Here is a 20,153-nt window from a genome sequence, read left to right on the forward strand (position 1 = left end):
CTTTTCTTATTACTGTATCCACAAAATGTCCAGCCCAGTATCCAGCACATGAAGATCTTCATTAAATATCTGCTGACTGACTACAAATAAGTTCATTGGTTCAAGGTCTATCCTCCAAGAGGTAATACACTTGATTTTTAATAATAGCCTCCAGGAGCTTCCCTGGTGGCGCAGTGGTTGAGAGTCTGCCTGCCGATGCAAGGGACGTGGGTTCGTGCCCCGGTCCAGGAGGATCCCACGTGCCGCTGAGTGGCTGGGCCCGTGAGCCATGGCCGCTGGGCCTGCGCGTCAGGAGCCTATGCCCCGCAACGGGAGAGGCCACAACAGTGAGAAGCCCTAGTACTGCAAAAAAAAGCCTCCAAACTTTCCAACTTTCAAAACAGTCTTTTCATTATTCCAAGTCCACAACAATCCAATATTTTGAGAGACTTACTGTATATTATAATAATTTATCTCATTTTTAAACAAAGGCATATAAATCTCAATCAGTACTTCCAATTGGTCAGATAACCAGTGTTATCTCCTTAAATTCTATAATACCAGCCAACATTAAGAAGCCATGATGTTATATATACTACCAAATGTAAAATAGATAGCTAGTGGGAAGAAGCCACATAGCATAGGGAGATCAGCTCGGTGCTTTGTGACCACCTAGAGGGGTGGGATAGGGAGGGTGGGAGGGAGGGAGACACAAGAGGGAGGGGATATGGGGATATATGTATATGTATAGCTGATTCACTTTGTTATAAAGCAGAAACTAACACACCATTGTAAAGCAATTATACTCCAATAAAAATGTTAAAAAACAAAAAAAGGAAGCCATGATGTTATAACAAGCCTCTGTTGTCTAATCACCAAAGAATTTCCTTTAGGCTGTTTTTAAATACTGAAAATATTTCAAGACTGCCCAGCAAGTTCCTTCTTTCTGCTCAACCTTTTGCTTACATCTGCTACAGCCTCCAAAACTGCCCTCTATCCCATTCATGCAAAAATATTTATCTTCATATTTCACAAAACACAATGAAATAATTATTCTTTACTGATTACTCTTCCTCCTCTCCAAGGCTTCATACTGATAATGCTGCCAAAAAGGCAAAAGAAATACCACTGTCCCACGGGCCCAGTTACAAGGAGAAAATGACTGATTTCAGGAGTTATGGCCTTTCCCAATGTTAAAACTATTTCAAAACTTTGATTTTGTAAATTCTCATGAAGCATTAAACTTCATTAATTTTGTTATGTACCTACTGGCACTGAATTTTTCTTCTCATAGTTGGCAGAAGGACTCCAGGGTATTCAACTTTTCAGAAGTCTCAATTCTTCTGAACAGCCCTGAAGTTAGTTTATTCACAGACTGATAAAATGAATTGTTTCTCCTAAGAAGCCAGCTTGAAATATAGGGAGAAAAATAAAACCCTATTTTTCTCTTAAAAAAAAGAACCCACTATTTAAAAATGTATTAAGGCTTCTATTTACCAAGGATGGTTCTACACTTGAATAGCAAGTCATTTATTACTGAAGCCTGTGTATTGTGTTTGACTTCTGGAAAGAACTTACACCTTAAGTAGCAATATCTTCTTTCTATGGATTCCTCACTGCCATCATTTGTGTTCTTCCTGGAGCTTCCCCATCACCAGAGCTTCAATTCACTATTCTGTAAGAATTTATTCCTCACCCAGGATTCCGGAAGAGTTATACAAGTTTTCCCTAACCTGTCCCCAGATTAACAGAACAGTGAGTATTTAGTGCTTAAAGTAATCACATGCACATCAACTCTGATGAATATTTTTTCCTTCTAATTGTCAATGAATTTTGTGAAGCATTCAATTGGTTATGACTACAATTTAGGCTATAATCTTTCAGAAGGCTACAGGGATATTGGTGCAATAAATATAACTTACATCTCTGATATCCTAACCCCTTGCTCCTCAAAGAGTGGTGCAGGACCCAACAGCATAAGCATCCCTCGAGCGCTTGTTACAAATGCACAATTTCAGACCAAATCTCAGTTCTAGCGAATCATCAGCTGCATTTAAGCAAGATTCCAGGTGACGCCTATTCACATTATATTTTGAAAAGCATTGTTTTAACTGACATAATCCACCGGTGCCAACAGCATTCAGAACCATTTAATGAATCTGCCAACAACCACCACCACTAACCATTTATACAAAACATGTGTCCTGTTTCTTCACCAGTGTAACTAGTATAAATGCACATTCTTAAAACCTGGCTTTTCAAACTGATGTGGAATGTTCACAACAAACTTATTCTTGGGTTGAGAGAATATTGTAAATATACTTCAGAAATTGGTTTTTATAAGCTAATATTTCTTGCACCTAAAGTGGAATTCTAACCTGAACAGTAATATGTAAGCATATTACTTAATTTCTCTGGAGTTTACTTTTCTCATCAGCAAAATGGGGATAGCAATGGATACTCTAATGGAATATTGTGAGGATTAAATGGGATCACACAAATGGAGCACTCTGCATCTCAGTGCTTCTCTTGACACACTGGTCCTACTCTCCTACTGGAGATGACTCTCCGCCCTCAGCCAAGGGAGATGACAGCAGATTTACAACTCCAGCAATTCACAACTCCTGATGCCTCCAGCCAAAAACTATCAGAAAGGGTGCTTGTTAGTCCTGATGGAGCATTCTGAGAAACCCAGGTCACATTCCCAACCACAATGTGAAAGCTGGGATAGGGGAAGAAGAATGGGGTCCTCTCAATTCAAATTATGATTGAAAGATGGGATGGGATTGCTTTGCAGAGGAATAACCAACAAGTAACGTGTACCTAGCCACTTCCAATGTCCATTGCATGGAATGGTATACTTGGAAAGGGAGGAAGCTGAAACCAGAAGCAAGGCAGAGTAAGGCAGATGAAGGGATGGGGATGCATCAGAAGAATCAGCAGATGCAGGGGTGCCTGCAGCATGATCAGCATAGGGTGGAGATAGTAATGTGAGTGCCTGGGGTCCACTGAAGGACACTGAGAGGTTTTAAGCAGACTAAGGTATTAAGGATTTAGCTCTGCACGCTGCACGTGGAATGGAGTCTCAACTCTGATTACTCATTATAATCACCTGGGGAAATTATTTAACTCATACCTAGGCCACACCCCAGACCAATTAAATCAGAATTCTGCAGGTGAGACCCAACTACCAGTAGTTTGTGTGTTTCCCGGTGAATCCAATATACAATCAATTTAAGACCCACTTACCACTGGATGGGGAGACAAGAATAAGGAAGTGAGTCCACTAGAAGACTGTTGTATTAGTCCACATGAGAGACCATCGAAGCTTGGATGATGCTACTGGCAGTGGAAACAAAGAGCTTCCAGGTATCTTTAAAAAGCATCTTCAGGAGGCTGCTTCCTCAAATCTCTCACTTCAAAACTGTTGAAGGTGGTTTTACAGTATAGGCGTTATGATTTCCCTTCTTTCTCTAAGGTTCAAATTTTACAATGCTTCCTTTTGTAGTCATGAGACACGCTGGGACCTGGGACCCTTTGCTGCAGTGCTTGCACCTGGATACACCTCTCCTCCAGCAACAAAATACAAACAAACTGTATGGGACTAAAAGTAACTGCCTGCATGTTCAGTTGGGGCAAATTATGGACAAAAGATACAGAGAAACCAAAAAACCCAACTGCCACTTTTCAAGAGCCTGGAACAAAAGCAGAGGGTCGGGAGCAAAGGCAGGGTACTGCGCATGCCCCCTGCGCACACCACCACAAAGGGATGGGCAGACCACCTAAGCCACACCTCCAGCCTGACCCCCCCCATGGACACACCCTTACCCTCACCCCCATATAAGGAACAAGCTTGCCCTCCCCCGCCCAGGGAGGGAGCAAGCAACGGAAACTTACTTGTTCTCGCTCCCCTCTGCTGAAGCTCCTGAATTTCTTGTCTGGCCTCTAATCAATTTCTGTTGGTTAAAGAGGCCAAGAACCCTGGTCGGTAACAGCGCTACTCCGCTAAGGATACACTGACTCTAGGAAATAGCCTTTCTGTTAACCCTCTAGCCTCCTCTCTCCTGTCCTAAGCGGCCCTGCAGAGTCCCTGCTTCCTGTGACCGAGTTCTCCGGGAGCTCTGAGCCCACCGCCGGTCACCTGGAAGAAAAAATTAGGAAGCTGACCTCGCGCTTCCCTCTGCCCGTCTCTGAGGTCTTCTGTCACTGCGTTGCGGGTTTAGAGGTCAGAGGTCAGACAGGCGCGCCGGCGCCTTTTGGCCTCGGGCGGGGCGGGGGCGGGGCAGCCGGAACCGCGGGGGTTTCTGGGAAGCGCCTGAGGCAAACGCCGCCCGGCTGCTGGGCTCGGCCTGTATCCCGGAAGCCGAGTCCTCCGAGCTCTCCGAGCCCTCCGGGATCCGGTGGTCCTGCAACTGCTGTCCCCAGCAAGTCAACAGTTCCACAAACAATTTTTCCCCAATGTCTTCTCCCCAAGCTGCCCAGCCCACATAGCCACCCGGATGGCTGGAAAGGGCTTTCTCAACCAGGGCTTTCTCGATCTGCCTGCCTGGAACTTTCATTCGAACTGAGAGAAGCAGAGCGAACAGATGGATACCAGATCTGCCATTTGTTTGGATTCGTGTTCTGAAGCCCTTTAGATAAGACCTTCCTATCACCCATCTCAGAAGCATAAAAGTGTGATGGGATTTTCAGCGGACCGACAAAAGAACCCAGAAGGGTAGAGGAAAAAGTCTTCCTCCTCTCCAATGCGAAGAAATGTCAGGGAAAGATCACCGTCTTCACCCCAAGGAGAGAGGCCTGAAACAAATCCTTCCCTGCCAGCCTCAGAAGGAACCAACCCTGCCAACACCTTGACCTCGGACTTCTAGCCTCCAGAACTATTTCTATTTACAGTTCTCTCATATGAGAGTTCAGACAGACCCACAACTTCCAGAATTAAGTCCCCAGCTTGCCAACTACAGCTCTTGGGGCTTCTCGGCCTCCATAATCATGTGAGTTAATAACCTATATAAATCTCTTTATCTAACATATACAAGTTCTGTTTCTCTGAAGGGCCCTGACCAATACAAGTAGTAACTTTCTAAAAAGTCTAAGAAACCTTGGAGTACTTATCGATAGATTACATTGCTTCTTCAGTTAATGATTTTGTGCTTGAGCAAAACTTCCTCCTTTCATAGCATTGCCCTTATGCGGCTCCAGTCTGTGTTCAAATGTGTTCCTAGGATGCTTAGAGCTTTGACTTGGATGAGCCCAGCTAGAAGGCATCTTGGGCATTCAGTGAATGATAGGAAGCTGGGACTGAGGGAACTCGGGGCAGGGGCAGAGAGGAAGGGAGTAGCCAGAAGTGCAGTGTGCACCCTTCTAGGGTCTTCTGTGGAATAGTCAACATGAGGCTACAATCAGTGTGACAATTCTAGATGATCCATCTATTTGTGATAGACTCCCGGGGAGCCATGAGCTGGATATATGGGGTACAAAGGAGGAAGGGTTGCAGGAACTTGGCAAATATCAATCAAGTGGGCTGACTCTTTGGACAAGATTCTAGTCCCAGTAGAGGACCTGGAGGGTTAAGTAGGAAGCATCAGAGATGCACTAGATATATAACATGGGAGTGAAGAGAATAGGCAGCTCATTAACAATGGGGGTACCCAGGGCTCATCCCAGTGATCCCAGGTATGATTGTACACCCTATCTACCCAGTGGTAGTATCTGTTCAGTTTCAGCTTTTTTAATGCAGGCCAATGAAAGCGTTCCCAGAATCTAACAATCAGATGAATTATTTGAACCATCCTCTTGTAGCTGTTACAGATTTATAGCCTTCTGAAGGGTACTACAACATGATTGGGTCCAGAATTACATGGGCTTGAACCTGAATGAGAGGAGATGAGATGATTCATTATGAAATAAATATCAGAAATTAGAATCAGAGACCATGCCTTTTCATAATAGCAACAAAAGAAACATTCTTATTGGGTAGCCAGGCCAGAACTGGCGTGAGGCAAGCAAGGTGTTTAGAATTTGTGCACAAGGTGCCTTTCTTGCCTCAAGTAAGTGGCCCGAGGTTGGCAATATCGACCTAGTAGGGACCCTGCTGGTTACCAATATTGACCCAAAGATATTTGATAAAAAACCTAAGAAATGTGGGGAAAACACAGCCTTCAAAAGAGATAAAAAAAAAAAAGGTGAGAATGGGGGGTGGGGGAAAGGGAGAATAGAATATAGTAGACAGGTGAGAATGGGGGGGTGGGGGAAAGGGAGAATAGAATATAGTAGACAGGTGAGAATGGGGGGGTGGAGGAAAGGGAGAATAAAATATAGTAGACAGGTGAGAATGGGGGGTGGGGGAAAGGGAGAATAGAATATAGTAGACAGTAAGCTCTGCACTGTGGTGCTGGAGGGCCCAGTGGCGACAGCGGAGGGGAAAGGCAAAAACGTGGAAGGAGAGCAGTAGACATTCTCACAGTAGAGTGGAAGCAACAGTGAGTAGCTCAGTGCCAGTGGGGAGTCTGACTCGTGAAGACAGCCTCATGCCAACAAAAATGCGTATCAGTGACAGGACAGGTGAACTCGTGTGTGTGTGTGTGTGTGAGTGTGTGTGTTTGTGTGTGAGAGAGAGAGAGAGAGAGAGAGAGGGAGAGAGAGAGAGAGATTGACAAGGGAATAGCCAGTATCCTTATCCTTTTCAAACAGAGGTTTCCGGACTTTGTCTTGAAATTATACTTTATGGCCATGTATTTGCCATTTGCCCTTATACCTATTTTTTAAAAATTTTTTAGATTTATGTATTTATTTTTGGCTGCATTGAGTCTTCGTTGCTGCGCTCAGGCTTTCTCTAGTTGCGGCGAGCGGGGGCTACTCTTCCTTGCGGCGCGCAGGCTTGTCATTGCGGTGGCTTCTCTTGTCGCGGAGCACGGGCTCTAGGCGTGCAGGCTTCAGTATTTGTGGCACACGGGCTTAGTTGCTCTGTGGCATGTAGGATCTTCCTGGGCCAGGGCTCAAACCCATGTCCCCTGCACTTGCAGGCGGATTCTTAACCACTGCACCACCAGGGAAGCCCCTTATACCTATATTTAAATCAGGAGCTCTCCCATTGTAATCTTGGGCATGTTGCTTAACATTTCAGTGTTTTAGTTTCCTCATCTGTAAAGTGGGGCTTACTCTACATATGGTTGCTATGAAAACTAAATAAATTAATAAATGTAAAGTGCTTAGAGTAGCATCTGGCATATCATATGACATTCAACAAACGTTGTTGCCGCCACTATTGTTATTAGTAGTAGCAGTGGTGTGTGAATCTATTACAGCAATATCAAAGTATGTTATACATAATAATGACTGCAGCTCTTTAGTAAATCATTAAATATGTTAACTTAAGAGTGAAAACATACATGTTGGAATGGATGTTACATGTGGATGTTGGAATGATTTCTGTCAAACTGTAGTTAAATAGTTACGGTTGGGGTTTAAAGGGTTTCGTATTTGCTTATGTGGAAACTTAAGCTCCTTGAATATATCATTTCTAGATAGTGTTGGATAATTGAGATGTTACCATGAACAGTTATGAAATATTAAAAAAAGAATCTACGGGAATTGGTAATGGATTGGCATAGAGCTGGAGTGGGGTGTGGAAGAGAGAAGAATCAAGGGTGCTTCCTACATATCTGCATAGATGGTGGCTATCCTCTGATAAGGAAAAGATGGAGAAAACACAGGTTGGGTGGAGTGGAGAATCATGAGTTCAGGACATGTTAAATTTGAGACAAGTGAATCATACTGGACTAGAGATGTAAATCTGTGGATCATCAGAATAGAGGTAATATTTTGAGCTATGGGAATAGATTAAATATCTCAGTAAAACATAAAGAGAGAAAGAAGAAGGAAAGTATTGCATGCCAACCCAAGAAAAAGCATAAAGTATTGATGGTTGCAGATAATGTAAATTGGTGTATTTGAGTCTCCCAGGTGATTCTGATAATGAACCAGGCTGGAAACCACAGCTTTATAGTATTTTTCTAATAAACTCTCTGGCAAAGGTACTTCTCCCATGGTTCAAATAATCCCAAGAACGCTGAGAAGGGGAATATGCTGCTCAAAATACTCAGCAAAAGTAATTACTGGGAGAACCCATGAAAAATATCAGTAAGACAATAGAGAAATATGATGTGTATAATAAAATATAATAGATGTGTATAATAAAATATGATGTGTATGTAACTATGTTTCTTAAAGAAAGAAAGTCGACTAATCGGATAGATATCAACATAACAAATATCCTGGTTTCTTGTGCCAACCATTTGAGACCAGGTAATTAAACGTTCTCAAGAAGTATATGTATTTTTCCCAGAAGCTTGCAGCAAACTTCTTAGATCCTGTTAGTGTCAGAAGGAATCATGAAGGGACAGATGGAAGCTCTAAAATGGAACAGTAATTACAGTAAAAGAGCATAACTGTTATTTATAATTACATGCCTCTGAAGAGTTCTTTCCTTCCAGTTCTAGAGGTTTGACCCCTTCTGAGGTAGAGTACTTGTAAATACTAGGGAAGTAAGACAGGTTTAAAGGTTATCTGTCAGGAGGTGGGGGCATATACTTCACAAACTTCCGTAGCTTCATGAAAGAAGACTAAAAAACACAGTAAATGTCGTCTTAAGAAATAGGTGCTTAAAGTCAGAATGAATATAAATAATTTATTTAAATATTATATTTCAGGGCAATACCTATAACTTCTAATAGATAATAAAGACGCATAAAAAGTAGTTTCATTCCATAAAAAAGAATGAAATTTTGCCATTTGCAGCAACACGGACTTGGAGGGCGTTATGCTAAGTGAAATAAGTCAGAGAAAGACAAATACTGTATGATATCACGTATATGTGGAATCTAAAAAATACAACAAACTAGTGAATATAAAAAAAACAAAAAAGCAGACTCACAGGTATAGAGAACAAACTAGTGGTTACCACTGGGGAGAAGGAAGGGGGAGGGGAAATATAGGGATGGGGGAGTAAGAAATACAAGCTATTATGTATAAAATAAGCTACAAGGGTATATTGTAAAACACAGGAAATATAGCCAATATTTTATAATAACTATAAATGGAGAATAACTCTTAAAAAAAAGTGATTCAGGGACTCTTTCCCAAACTCTGATACTGTCAATGCTGTTATGTGTGGCCCTCCTCTATATTCTTCATTAGTTACCCCACTGGATATCACCCATTATTTAAAATAAATTCATAGAATGAGGAATCTAAAAAAAGTAGATTCATTCCAAATAATCTACTAAAAAAAAATGGCAGTCAGAAAGCAAACAAGGACATCCAGATAGCATATGAGTTCTACAAGCAGAATTTTTCCATTTCAACCTCTGCCAAATAAGGAGGCAGCTCCATCCAAAGACTTCTGATCTCTCTGCATCCTCTCTCTGGATAATCTCATTCTCTCACAACACTCATGTTGATGTCGGTGACCCCTAAATTCAGACTTCTTTCCCAACTCTTTTTTCACGTTTTCAATGGCCAGCTGAACATTTTCACCTAGTTAATCTTAAACTCACTCTGTTCAAAATTGAGTGCATTCTCTTCCTTGGAAAACCTGCACCTCCTTTTGTGTTATCTTTTTCTGTTTATGTCATCACCACCTTTTTTTATCCCTTATAAACTGTAAATCTCAGCTCTATCTTTGTCTCCTCCTCTTCTTTGCCTCCAGCAGATGCTGTAAATCTGTCTATTTTTAGCTTCCCAGTTGCCAAGCCCTACACTTTTACCTCAAAAGAGTCTGATGTTTGTCCCATCTTCCCAATTTCCTCTGCCATTTACATGTCTAATTCTTGTTATTTCTTACCAAGACTAGTATTGTAGCCACCCCATTTAATATCTCCTGCACAGGTGGGTGTTCTAGGAGGCTAGTGAAACTTAGATTTCAGAACCCAACACTCACATGAGCCCCTTCCAAGGTCCCCTACCTAATGTCAAATTCATTCTTGAAGAGCACCCCCCTAATTATTTAAGCTTCAGGCCCTCAGAGCACCAGACTTCCTAAGGCATGACTGACCATGCCAATCTCTGACTCAGTGGCTCACCATCAACCCACCCAAGGTGACTACATAATAAACACATTCTCCTCTGCCTGATTGAACCTTTCTTGGTCTTGCCCAAACATGCCTTCCCACCTATATCCCTTTTAGTCCACTTAATATATACTATTCTTAAACCAGTGAGTTGCTACTACACACCCTCTTGTTAACCAACTCCACTGTGCTTTTGCTGACATATTTTCCTCCAACAAGAGCATCCCTCCTGCCTCACCCTCACCTTTCTCCCTACCATACCCCCAAGCTGAGATTTCACCCAGTGCTAAGGTTCCATATTAGGTATCATCATCCTCGTGAAGTCCTCTTAGATGTTTGCTAGCTAAATGCAAGTTCTCCCTCCTCTAAACTCCCACTGACTAGAATTTCCCAAATGAAATTATTACTTTATATCTTTGGGGTATAAGCAAACAATGGCCCATGTGTTAAATCCATAAATAAATCCTGTTCATAAATAAACTTTTATTGGCATACAGCCACACCCATTTGTTTACATATTGTCCTGTGGCTGCTTTTGTTATACATGACAATAGCAGAGTTGAATCTTATAACTTTTATCCAGAATATATATTTTTTTCATCTTTTAAACTTCTAAAATTGAGAGGCTTTCTTTTTAGTCATTAGTTAATTAGGTAGACTACCTTATCATATCAATTTTTATTTGCATTGTTATTTCTTGCATCCCAGGTGAAAGATACCTGGAATGCAAGGAACAAGGAGTAGAGACATTAAGATGTCGGCTGGGTACAATGGGAAGACACTGACTGATTTATACCTTAAGAAAAATCATTCCTGATATAAGGGCTTGTGGATATAAAAATCCTCCATCAAAGTTGTCTTACCACAGTAGACAATGAAATGTGATTCTCAGATACCCTTTCAAGAAAGGACTCACTTTGGGACTTCCCTGGTGGTCCAGTGGTTGGGACGTCACCTTCCAATTCAGGGGGTGCAGGTTCGATCCCTGGTTGGGGAGCTAGGATCCCACATGACTCGCGGCCAAAAGACCAAAACATAAAAGAGTCAATATTCTAGCAAGTTCAATAAAGACTTTGGAAATGGTCCACATCAAACAAGCAAAACTATCGAAAGGAAGGAAGGAAAGAAGGAAGGAAGGAAGGAAAAGAAGGAAAGAAAAGGAAAGAAAGGGAGAGAGAAGGGAGAGAGGGAGGGAGGAAGGGAGGAAGGAAGGAAGAGAGAAAGAAAGAGAAAGAAAGAAAGAAAGAAAGGACCCACCAGCTGTGAGGAGAGTGGTTGGCTGATAGCCTTGCCAACACAATGTGTACTCAAACTTTCTGATATTTGCCAACGATAGGTGAGAAATGGCATTTCAGTAGTTTCAATAAGCATTTCCTTATCATGAACAAAACTGAACACTTTTTCGTATTCTTATTTTCTTATGTTTAAGAATTTTTTCATTTCTGTAAGGTGTCTCTTCATATCCTTTGACTATTTTTCAGTTGGGCTGATAGTCTTTTCAATATTTATTTGTAGAAATTCTTTATATATTAGGGAAATTGACCTTTTTGCTACAATGTAAACTGCACTTCATTTTCCTAGTTTGTCACTTGTCTTTTGACTTTGTTTATGGTGGCTGTGTTGCAAGGATTACTTCCTGCAGGTCTGGAATTAGCCTGAACTGTTTGGCAGAAACACATGCACAGCATTGATCAAGGAATGAAATGAACTGATTAATAGTGTTGCTTTGAAACCATGGGTTTTAGGTGAGTTTTGGCATAGTAGTTTATACCAGCTTGTTAGCATTGTTGATTGTTAGCAGTGAGACTGATGATTTGTACCCAGCCTCACTAAGACTCCTAGAGGAGCTCTGACTTAAGCTCTTACATGGAAGGAATATGCCTAAGTGACCAGCAAGGTAAGAATAAGCCCCATCTGAGGCTCCTTTGGGGGCTCCCTGGTTCTGAGATATTTTGTGGAAGGAAGGAAGCCACCATACATCAGTGGTTCCTGATCTGAGAGATAAAGTACATCCTGGTACAGCCCTCCAGACAGAGTATGGTTGAAGTTTGCACCTAGCCTCTCCAGGCTGCCCTTGGATGTGATGCATATGCTTATTTTAATGTTGTTGCTATATTACATCATTTTCCTAAAATAAACTGTAGATTTGAAAGCCATTGTCATTTGGGATCCTATGAGTCTTCTTAAGCAGTCAAATCCTGTCGCCATCAGTAAATGCAGTGACTTTTGCAATGCAAATTTCTTTTTATCTTTATATAGTCAAAATTGTCAATCCGCTTTATAGCTTTGGGATTTGTTGTGTTATTATTTTTATCTAAACTAATTTTTTCATCTGATTGTTGATTTATTTTATCTTCGCTGTTGGCTTAAAATTCCTTCATTTGTTGTAGAATTTGAATCTCAGATTTGTTGAATGGGATCTTTTGCCTTCTCTCTCTTTCTCTCTCTCTCGTCTCCATCCCAGGTGGACTTATATTGATGATTCAAAGTCCTTATCCCAGAGTGATTTGGGGAAATATAACAAATCCAGTTCAGTCACTGAGCCAGTGGGAGACTTGCTCGGTTGATATTGGTGAGGCTGAATCCCAACCCCTCAGGCTCACAAATTAGTCATAAGCCCACAATAGCCTCTTTATGCCTCATTTCCGGAGCAGGGGACATTAAACAGTGAGCCCTATACAGTCCCTATATACATGTAACCCGAAGCCCAGAAAACCTATACTTTGAACCTCAATCACACCTTTGATTTTCTGCCCAGAGAGATGTTCCTCTAGATTACGAGCCCACATAGGGTCTTTTATATGTTATATATCATTCCAACATGTTTGGAGAAGAATTTATGACTCTATCTTGATCAGAAATGTATGGTGATATGCAAATATTTTTCCTATATTTCTCTATCTATATGCTGAAAGAAATAAAATGTTATATTATTAAATAAAATATGTATTTCACATACATATTTTACTGTCTGTAACTATGCTCCCAAGAAGAACTCTCTTCTAAAACCATGATCAGGAGAACAAAGAATAGCTTTCAGAAGAGTTTGATAAATAACCTCTAATCACTCTCAATCAGGACTCCAGCCAGAATTTCTGACACTGCTGTATATTTTAATAATCCCAGCTACTCACTAAGCAATCCTTCCATGTAACAATAGATCACTGACCCACCATTCCAACTAAAGTTCTGAGTGTGATGTTTTGATTAAAAACTAAATTGCTAAGCATTGTACAATAAAAATCAGACTTCTATAATTATGGGTTTAAGTAGCTGAAAGTGCCTGAAAGAACAGCCTCTGATCTCTTCTTTCACTCTTCTTTCACTGATACAGGCAAGAGGATTAAAGCTGAAAGACCATCCAGAGATCTGAGGTCGGAAAGAATGCATGGACAAAGTGGTCCATAAAGAGACTTGGGATCCAACTGAGATCCAGCTTAAGAGTCTTAGAAAGCAAAGTCATTAGCACCTAGCAAAGGCTCTGAGCCTCAGCTAAATCTCTACAGAACTATTGTTCTCCCATAGTAATGAAATGGAGAAAATTATGTTCACTAGAATTCTTTTTCAGGGACAGTACTACCTTTGTTTGGAAGTCACTCCTCAATAAGCCTGCCTGGGATAGATGCTGAGACCTGCAGGGAACCTCAGAGTGTGTGGAAGTGACCTGGAGGAAATTCTCGGTGAAGCCAGATGGAGAGGGGGGAAAGGAAGAAGTAGAAAAAGGTGCGATAGCAAGAAAAGTGGCAAGATGTGCAATATGCCTGTGATCCCTTCCTACGTCCCTTCCCCAAAATTCAGTAAAGATCCTCAAAATATATGTAAAAATTTGATGGGAATGTTTTTTTTTTCCAGTGGAAACAGTGAACGGATGGGCCTATACATCCAAGGGGTCCTGGAACAACTTAGAAACAGCCTACACAGACAAGGGAATACAGGAGCAGAGAGAAACAGAGTCAGCAAGTATTTTCTATAAAGAGCAAACAAGTAAATATCTTAGACCTTGTGAGGTCCATAGTCTCTGTCACAACTGCTCAATTCTGCCTTGTAGCATGAAAGCAACTGTGGACAATATGTAAAATATATATATTTCAGAATTGGAATTTCACATAAGTTTTCATGCATCACAAAATATTACTCTTCTTTTAGTTTTCTCGTCAACCATTTAAAAATGTAAAAGCCATTCTTAATTTGTAAACCATATAAAAACATAAAATTTGGGCTTCCTTGGTGACACAGTGGTTAAGAATACACCTGCCAATGCAGGGGACGTGGGTTCGAGCCCTGGTCTGGGAAGATCCCACATGCAGCAGAGCAACTAAGCCCGTGTGCCACAACTACTGAGCCTGTGCTCTAGAGCCTGCGAGCCACAACTACTGAGCCCATGAGCCACAACTACTGAACACTGCGCACCTAGGGTCTGTGCCCTGCAACAAGAGAATCCACCGCAATGAGAAGCCCGCACACTGCAACGAAGAGTAGCCCCTGCTCACCACAAATAGAGAAAGCCCACGCGCAGCAACGAAGACCCAACACAGCCAAAAATAAATAAATTTATTTTAAAAAATAAAAAAGCAAGAGTTACAATGTTAATATAAAATCAGAATTAAACATTGAAAGCATTAAACAGGAGTGTCATTAAAAAAAAAACGTAAAATTTGGCCCATGAGCTATAGTTTACTCTCCCCTGGCCTGAGATATAAGGTATAGGAAGGCAGTTAAGTCATGGGAAGACCTTCAGGCTGTCCCAGGGAGTAGAAGACATGCTAGTCTATAAAGGTAGGGTTGTACCTGCAGCCATGCAGGTAACTTCTATCAAAGCTCCGGCAGCTCTATAATAAAGACATGGGAAACTCCAAGGAGCTTCTTAGTTACCTTAGAGGACCCTCCCTCCTGACCTCTGCACTTCTCTTTCTGCCCAGTGAAACATGTTTGTGTAATATTTAAGCAAAACAAGTGTTTTTTCAGACTAGGAGGGACAAGGAGAAAAGTTTCATGGTGAATAGAAAGAAAGTGATCAGATGACACAAATTTGTTTTTTGGGAACTCAGGATGCAGTTAGATTCCAGGCATAGACTTTCAAAGACTTGAATTCATCATATAATTACATTATTATCTTGGAACTTTGAAGATGAAGGCCCTTCTTTCTCTAGGTCCTCTGAGCCACACATATCCTAAACTAGAAGGTAAATGAAGAATCAAGCAATTCAAGCTTCCATGGGGCTTACAGGCAATGGTGTGGAAGTTTCTGGAGTAGGGAGAGAAAGCTCATGTGTTCCTGAGTCACTCCAAAAAAAGTATTAAAAAACTGAAAGCTGCATGTTAGACTTAGAGTAATAGAAAAGGGAACATGTGGGGAGAGAAAATAGATGTGGATAAGTAGATGGGTATAAGAAGAAGAAATAAAGATTAGAGAATTGACTTCAGTTCAGTTTCTAATTCACTAATTTTTTTCTTCCCCACGGCATTTAGAAAGTCAATTGTATTTCCAGTTTAAAATTGCCTTACAGTTTTAAAAAACTGCCTTATGGTCTAAAAATTGCTGGTAAATGTTTTAGGCATTGTTGGAATTCAAAGCCTTCTGGAAAATATGTGGATCACATATTCCAAATTTGACTGTATAATGTACTAACACACCCAGCAGGTCAGAGAATCTCAATACCTTTCCTTAAACTGGTCCTAGGTAAGGACTTAACAAATTGCTCAGGGAGATTCCTCTCTAACTCTGATGGATTAAAAAAAAAGTGAATGTTTTCCCCTCCTTCAGAAACATTAAGGGCATTGGTTCCCTTCCCTTCTGGTCCCAAGATGCTGCTAAGGGCAACCCCTTGAATCCAGCTGAGATAGGCTGGGACCTGGGATTCTTTACCAGAGTGCTTGCACCAGGACAAAGGTCTCCTCCAGTAACAAAATACAAAGAAACTATGAATGACTAAAAATAACTACACTCATGTGCAGTTGGGGTAATTATGCACAATAGGATACAAAAAGGCCACAAACCAACTGCCATTTCTGAGGTGCCAGGAGAAAAAACAGGGTACTGTGGCATGATTCCTGCACACGGCACCACCACAGAGGTGAGCAGACCGCCTAAGGTGGGCCTCCTGTGGACCCGTGGACCTGCCCCTTCTATTATCTCATTTAAGGACCCACAGAGCTTCTCTCAGGGAACAGTAAAGACACCTGTTTCTTGTTTTTGCTCCTTGGAGCTACAGAAGTAGCCTCAATAAAGCCTTACCTGAAATTCTCATCTGGCCTCTTATCAGTTTCTACTGATTAAAGGATCCAAGGGCCCTTGTCAGTAACACAGACTCATGGTGTTCTTTGGTTTTTACTTAGGTCTTTACATCTTTAAAAACACTTGGGATTGCTTATAATAAAACACAGGCAGAATAAGACTGAAGATGATGGGACCTCCCTGGTGGCACAGTGGTTGGGAATCTGTCTGCCAATGCAGCGGACACGGGTTCGAGCCCTGGTCTGGGAGGATCCCACATGCCACGGAGCAACTAAGCCTGTGCACCACAACTACTGAGCCTTCACTCTAGACCATGAGCACCACAACTACTGCAGCCTGCACACCTAGAACCCGTGCTCCGCAACAAGAAGAAGCCACTGCAATGAGAAGCCCATGCACCGCAACAAATAGTAGCCCCCTCTCACCGCAACTAGAGAAAGCCCGCATGCAGCAACGAAGACCCAACACAGCCAAAAATAAATAAATAAATTTATTTAAAAAAAAAAGATCAAAGATGATTAAAATAGGACCAAGGGCAGCTACAAGCAAACAAGGGAATACTGAGGAGCTATAGAAATGCTCACCAGAAATTTGCTCTGAGTTTCTGACAGAGAATGAGGTATGTATCCTTCATTATTATTAGAAGGAAATACACCAGTTTATCTGAAAGATTCAACCCTTTGCTTCACCCTAAGTTTTGAAATGAATTTCATTATTCAGTAACATGGGTTTATTTATCAAGACCGACCTCTGTGCCTCTGGATGTTATAGGCAATAGAGAAACAGAAATAGAGTGCATTTCCTGTCCTCCAGGTGTTCATGGTGTAGGGAGGAAACAGGTATCTAGATAAACTACTAATATGGGTTAAGATCCCTAATGGAACCGTATACAAGATACTATAGAGGAGTCATCATGACTGCCGCCGCCACCAGGCAGCCAGGGGGAATCCGCCCGCATACCCCGCCACGGGGTCCCGCTAGAGAAGCCCCCTGGCGGCTCTGCTGAGTGTCTGAACCAATGACTTAGCAGGCGGGGGGCCAGCAGGAAGGAGGAAGTAGGCCTTCCCGCAGACCCTACTGAATGCTCTGATTGGGAAAATGAAACGGAGGAAACAAGACAAAGGGCAGAGGCTCCTACATGGCTGTGAATGATGCCCTGGATCGACTGATACCCTGGACGTGGAGCATGAGAACAGCACCACCCTGGGGCATGAGTGGAGCCCGCGGAGGTGGAGGCGGGCCACCACTCTCCTGGGAGGTGGTTTTCCAGGCTCTGGCTTCCTCATGTACCGCGGCCAAGAGAGTCGGGACAGGGATGCTGACTTGGATGTGGATGACATTCTGGAGCTTGGGAAGCCATGGTACGTGGAGGCTGATGCCATCCCCTGCACAGGCGAGGAGCCAGGTGAAGCCGAGGAGAGAGGCACACTCCTCCAGGGGGCAGTCCTAAACGGCCCTCCCAGCACATGCACCACGCCCGAGTTCTCTAAACAGGCGAGGAAAGAGATGCCTTCTACCAGCAGCGGTGAGAGCAGCACGCAGGAGGCCGTGCAGAAGACCGGCAAGGAATAGCAACCGAAGATGTAGCTGTGACCATGTCTGAGGCCCTGCCGGGTCAGGGAGCTTGGACGGCGGCTATCCTGTGGGGACCATTACAAGTGCCTTGTCGGCATGGACTCATACTTGATGCCCCTGAAGACCATCCAGGGTTAGCTTGTGTGCTGTGAGGGGTGCTGACTGCAGACCCTGGTTGCTGAGAATCTCCACCCAGAGACCCATGGAGAATCCACTCGTGAGCCAGCCACCCCAGGCAGGCCTTGCCTCCAACAGCCCCCCTCTCCGCCCCCCCGTCCCCCATGACGTGACCTCCCCCTTGTACACACTTCCACTCAGGTTCTCCACGTACATACATGCACTCACCAAGGACTCTGGAGCCAGAGTGGAGGCAGAGGCTCAGGCCCTGCCTGCCAGATCCCACCAAGATGGGGGACCATACCTGTTCCAGGTTCCATTCCTGGGGTAGGAAGGTGGGGGCAGTAGGAAGGGGAGGTAGCCCAGCAAGGCTCCTGAGATCCAGCCCCCAGCCTGACAGATGGACAGACAGACATGCAAACACCAAACTGAATCACATGTAACAACAGGACCATATATGTTTACAATGTTGTGTATAAATGGGACAACTCCTCCCCTTAGGTTGTAGGAGTTTCTTCTTTTGCTAAGAACACCTGGAAGCAGCGCCATCTTCAGGTCTGGCTGGGGGCCAGGCCCTTCCACCTCTTGGGGTGCCTGCCTCTCCCCCTCCCTGCACCATGGTGTCACTTCCATCTCCCATGTGCTCCGTGTTCAGTGGTGTATATTTCTTCTCCCAAACATGGGATGCATGCCCTAAGGACATGATCTTCTTAGCCTTAGCTCCTGGGGCTCTTCATCAGGGGTTAAGGAAGTCGGGAGGCATGGGAAATGGGAACCCAGCTGAAGCAGGGGCTGAGATTGGGGCTGGAGGAGGGTGCTTCTGGCTGCACAGACTTCAGCTGAGAACCTTTCCTGGAATTAGAGCTACTGTTCCCAGGGAAAAGTATTGTCTGCCCTGCCCTTCTTATGGACCCCATGGACTGATGCTTTGTCTGTATATGCTATACAAAGGTACTTGTCCTTTCCCTTTATAAACTACATTCAACATGGATTAAACCAATAAAGACAGCTTTATTGAAGATGCTATAGTGTACAGAGATAAAGGAAAATAACTTTGCCTATGGTTGGCTAGCTAAACTTCCTGTAGAAAGGGAAATTTGAAAGATGAGCAGAGGAGAGGCAGCTGTCCGAGCAAGGAAATGGTCAGCCCAGCTCTGCACTGAGGGATGGAGGAACGCCCAGGAGCCTCCTCTGTTGCTGCTTGGCTGTGTGGCCGAAAATAAAATCTGCAATTATTTTTAATACTGTTCTAAAAATAGGGGGTTTGCTTAAATCCGCCAGTTGGTGTTTTGATTTTTAAATTATGTGCAGAGGATCATGCTTAAACCCTAGTGAGTATCAGAGCGGGGAGGGCCTATAATTCACTCAAAATAAATAGAAGAAAAACGCATCAGGGCTGTGTCTCTGAGGTGGGAGAGACAAGTTCAGGACATTGGTCCATCAGAGACCTCCCAGCTCCACGTAATACCAAACAGGGAAAATCTCCGAGAGATCTCCATCTCAACACCAAGACCCAGCTCCACTCAACGACCAGCATGATACAGTGCTGGACACCCTACACCGAACAACTAACAAGACAGGAACACAACCCCACCCATTAGCAGAGAGGCTGCCTAAAATCATAATAAGGTCACAGACACCCCAAAACACACCACGAGAGGTGGACCTGCAAACCAGAAAGACAAGATCCAGCCTCATCCACCAGAACCCAGGCATTAGTCCCCTCCACCAGGAAACCTACACAACCCACTGAACCAACCTTAGCCACTGAGGGCAGACACCAAAAACAACAAGAACTATGAACCTGCAGCCTGAGAAAAGGAGACCCCAAACACAATAAGATAAGCAAAATGAGAAGACAGAGAAACATACAGCAGATGAAGAGCAAGGTAAAAACCCACCAGACCTAACAAATGAAGAGGAAATAGGCAGTCTACCTGAAAAGAATTCAGAATAATGATACTAAAGATGATCCATAATCTTGGAAATAGAATGGAGAAAATACAAGAAACGTTTAACAAGGACCTAGAAGAACTGAAGAGCAAATAAACAATGATGAACACCACAGTAAATGAAATTAAAAATTCTCTAGAAGGGATCAATAGAATAATTGAGGCAGAAGAACGGATAAGTGATCTGGAAGATAAAATGGTGTAAATAACTATTGCATAGCAGAATAA

At 42.9% G+C, this 20,153-nt stretch overlaps 1 pseudogene; it reads left to right on the top strand.

Annotated features, from left to right (window-relative positions):
• The first annotated feature begins 17,355 nt into the window (after positions 1–17,355).
• LOC115863508 (E3 ubiquitin-protein ligase RNF220 pseudogene) lies at positions 17,356–18,141 on the top strand (annotated as a pseudogene).
• Positions 18,142–20,153: the final 2,012 nt, after the last annotated feature.

The sequence above is a fragment of the Globicephala melas genome, chromosome 4, assembly GCF_963455315.2.
Source record: "Globicephala melas chromosome 4, mGloMel1.2, whole genome shotgun sequence".
NCBI classification, from domain to species: domain Eukaryota; kingdom Metazoa; phylum Chordata; class Mammalia; order Artiodactyla; family Delphinidae; genus Globicephala; species Globicephala melas.